We start from the raw sequence: 4,732 nt of genomic DNA, 5'->3' as shown, positions 1-4,732 counted from the left end.
GTTGTTTTTATTTACTCTCGTGCGAAAATGACCCTTCGTGCAAAACTGTCACTCGTGCAAAGTTGTCACTGGTTCAAACAAGACCTTTGAAGCAAAATTGTCTACGTGCAATTTTGTCCAATTGCAAATTTGCCTTCGTGCAAAATTGTACCTTTGTGCAAATTTGTCTACGTACAATTTTTTCCCCTCGTCCAATTTTGTCTTTGTGCAATTTTAACTCGTTTAAATTATTAATATTTCAAGTGAGATAATCTAATTTAGTAAAAACAATTAAGAGTTTTAATAGGTTACTTTTTTTTATACTATTTAGCAGAAGTGAATAAAAAGGTTTTTTTTTTACGTACGAGATTTTATTAATGATAACATTTTCAGCTTCTAAATTATACAACGATTTTTAGTTTAATATAGTTATTATTATAAATGGTTATAAAATCAATATTTTTAAGCAATGATTTAAAATATTTTTAAATTACTTTTCTTACTTTATATACAAAAAAAATGATTTTTTTTTTCCATATCTATAAAAATTAATATATGTTTGAAATATATAAAAAGTACGTGTAAATCTTACTAATATTCACATGCAATTTTTACTTTTTTGCTAAATTTAAGTATTTTTTTAGGTGATGACCAAGAAAAAACTTAAATATAGTTACTATTAGTATTTTGTAACTACTTCTAAAAAAACAAATTGTTAATTAAAGTTTTCTGAAAAAATGTGACCCGTACGGGCTTCGAACCCGGAAGTACCCGAACCCAAAGACTTTGGTTTCCAGACAATTAAACCACTAGACAAACGGGCCACTTGTAATAATTAAACTAATTGAGTTTATATAAACATTACTAAATTTAATGCATCATTGGTCATAGTATCTTATAACAACTATAGACCAAGTTTAACAGTTTTAAAGCAAAAAAAAAGACAAAGGGATATTATTGTGAAGACAGTAAAAATTAAAAAAAAAAATATTTTGTCTTTGAATTATATAAACTTTAAAATATTTAAGTATAACTTAATAATCATCTAAAATAACATTGATTATAAATTCATCTAACATGAGTTCTTAAAATTAAGTACAAAAATTATTTTAATTGTTTTACCATGTTTTTTACATACCTTTTACATTTAGAACTGTCTTTTAACATATAGTTCAGGGTTTCCCAAAGTGGGCGATATCGCCCCCCTGGGGGCGATTTTAATAAGTTGGGGGGCGAAAATCAGTAAGGGGGCGAAAGGGTGGGCGATAACTAGTAAGGGGGCGAAAAGGGGGCGATTTTAAAATTTTGGGGTGTCATAAAATTTTTACCTTGCTCTTTTACTAATTTAGCTTGCTATTAAATATTTGACCCTGAGGTAAAACTTGAAAAAAAAAATTATTTTGTTTATGTAATATATAGAGAAAAAAATCAAGTACTTATGACTCCTGTATAAGTATTTACCTAGCTTTCATTATGTTTTCTTGTACAGATTTTATCATTCTTTTAATTAGTTTGTGAATAAACTCAACAAAGAAAGATATATTTATTTATGATAAAATCTAGCTGAATTGAATCTACAATGCCTGTGATTAAATGCCCTCTTGAGTGTTGCACATATGAAACACCAGACGTTGATGCTTCTGTAGCTGCTTCTTTACTTATCATTCACAACAACGTTCACATTAATGCAAATTCTTCAAAACCAAAGCCTCCAAAAATGGACCGTCCTCGAATAGGGAGAGACTGCAATGAAGAGGGTTGGAACATGTTTTTGCAAAAGTGGACTATTTTTAAAAATAGTATGGAAATGACAGAAGTAGAAAAGCATCGTCAACTGTACCAGTGCTGTGAGGAAGATCTAGGCGATGCTATTTTGAAAGGACATTATGATGTAGTAAATTTAAGTGAGCAAGAGCTTTTAAGGATGATCAAGCAGCTTGCAGTTATTCCTGTTTCAGTTGTTGTACGACAATCAGACTTTCTTAGTACAAGACAGGATTTGACTGAAAACACCAGATCATTTGCTGCCCGTTTAAAGGGAAAAGCTAGTACATGCTCGTACACATGTAAATGCCCAAAGGATGGCTGTAACCAAATGATAGATTTCACAGACATTATCCTTAAAGATGTCATGGTAACCGGTTTAGCTGATGAGGATATACGCAAAGAGGTGTTAGGATGGGATAGTTTAGACGAGAAAGATGTAAATGAGACAATTAGTTTTATTGAAGCAAAAGAGATGGCACGTGATGCAATGACACAACCTGCTGTTACTGCCTCAGTTTCCTCGTACAAATCCTTTAGGAAAATTACAAAACGACCAAGTGGTAAAATAACTTGTAATATATGTAGTAAAACATCTACAAAATTTATTTGGAGCAGGAAAAATAACAAGTATATTGAGTGTTCTACCTGCAAGCAATGCTAGATTAAATCCAGGAAAAAAGATTATCATAGTGACAACAAATGTGCAGATGAGACGAATGCACTTCTAGTTGGTGGATCATATACACAAAATTTTGATGAGGCAGTTGATGTTAATGATAGTGTAGTAAAACTTGATCATTACGTCTTTGATTGTTTGAATGGATGGAAAGCACAGTGTCACTGAAACATCCAACAATTCAATTAAAAGCTTCTATTGATGAACAAGCATACACTCAGATGAATATAAAATGCCCTAGACAAAATTATTGCAAAATTAACGTTGTTACAGATACGGGTGCACAGTCATGCTTATGGGACCTTAATAGTTACCTCAAACATGGTTTTAAGAAGTCAAGTCTTATACCAGTTAAAAGGAAAATGTTAGCGGCCAACAGAGAACAGATCAAAATAACTGGTGCTATATTTATGGAGTTAATGGCTAAAGATGTACAAGGTAAAGTTCATGTTGCAAAAGAAATGGTATATATCAGCCCATGTACTAACAGGTTTTTTCTTTCAAGAAATGCCTGCATAACACTTAGCATAATAAATCATGATTTTCCTCGTATTGGTGCGACCATTGAATCCTGCACTGTCCATGAAGAACTGCAAACTTGTGATTGTATACCTAGAACTCCTCCCCCTGATAGGCCAAAGGAGTTGCCATTTGCTTGCATTCCTGCAAACAATCAAAAGATGAGAGAATGGCTTTTAGATAGGTACGCATCATCTACATTTAATAAATGTACTCACCAATTGCTTCCAGAAATGACAGGTCCACCTTTGAAAATTCATATTGACCCAGATGCCATTCTAAAAGCAATATCAACTGCTTCCTTAATTCCAAAACATTGGGAAAATGAAGTAAAAGATACTTTGGATAGGGATACTCGATTAGGTGTGCTTGGTAAGACTCCAGTTGGTGTTCCGTTTACTTGGGTACATCGTATGGTTGTGGTTACTAAAGCTGATGGTAGCTGTAGAAGAGTTGTTGACCTTTCACCTTTAAATAAGTATTTTGTACGAGAAACAAATCTTGTAAAGCCTCCATTAATTCAAGTATGTGAAATTCCTGCAAACACCTGGAAAAGTGTGACCGATGCATGGAATGGGTTTCATTCAGTACCACTTCGTCCAGAAGATCATCATCTCACAACATTTCTCACTCCATGGGGGAGGTACTACTACAAAGTAGCACCACAAGGTTATTTGGCAATTGGAGATGCATATACGCGCAGGTATGATGAAATCATAATAGACATACCTAGAAAGATGAAGTTGAGATAAGTGCTTCTGAAATTTTAGCTGGAATACGTTTGCCAGACAGTGAGTGTATCATTGCAAGTAATCAAGTAGGTGACAATTTTCAAGCTGTGACTTTTGACCGAGTTAAAGAAGAAACTTTAAAAGATAAACAAATGATGAAGCTTATTCATTATGTTCAAGCTGGTTTTCCAGAGACCAAAGACCACCTACCATTAGAATTGCATGAGTTTTTGATAGTTCGCTATTCTTTGTTTATGATGGATGGGGTCATTATGTGTGGTGATCGTAAACGAGAACTTGATAATAATAAGCTTCTATCACCTAGCAGTAAACTTCAGGATGATGTGTATAGAATTGTTATTCCTCCATCATTAAGAAAAGAGGTTTTAAGAGTGTTGCATTCTGCTCATCAAGGAGTCACTGCAATGAACGAGCGAGCAAAATCGATTGTTTATTGGCCGGGAATAACAAATGACATTCACGGTTGTCGGGAAAATTGCAATAGTTGCAACTTAATTGCACCAAGCAATCCTCGCCTACCTCCAATTGAACCATTGATTTCAAAGGTTCCTTTTGAGTCAATTGTTTGTGATTATTTTCAGTTCAAAGGTTGGTATTATTTTGTAGCTGCCGACAGACTTTCAGGATGGACAGAACAACAAAGAATAAAATTGGGTACAAATGATTCTAGTTCAAAAGGGCTGTGTAAAGCTTTGCGTCGTGTTTTTGTGACTTTTGGTGTTCCAGTTGAAATATCTTCTGATGGAGGTCCAGAGTTTTCTGCAAAAGTTACCAAAGATTTTCTGAAACGATGGGGTATACACCATCGTATGTCATCTGCATATCATCCAGTGTCAAACGGTAGGGCGGAATTAGCAGTAAAGGCTTCTAAGCGATTGTTAATGGAGAATGTTGGTTCAAATGGTGAACTAAATAATGACAAAATGGTACAAGCTTTACTTACGCAGAGAAACACGCCTGATCCAGGATGCAAACTATCACCTGCACAGATCCTTCTGGGACGAAATTTAAAGGACTCCTTGCCTTACCTCAGGAAGAG

This window comes from Thalia democratica, chromosome 9 (genome assembly GCF_965202585.1).
Source record: "Thalia democratica chromosome 9, ktThaDemo2.hap1.1, whole genome shotgun sequence".
Taxonomy (NCBI): domain Eukaryota; kingdom Metazoa; phylum Chordata; class Thaliacea; order Salpida; family Salpidae; genus Thalia; species Thalia democratica.
The sequence above is the reverse complement of the archived record's forward strand: the minus strand, read 5'-3'. Positions refer to the sequence as shown.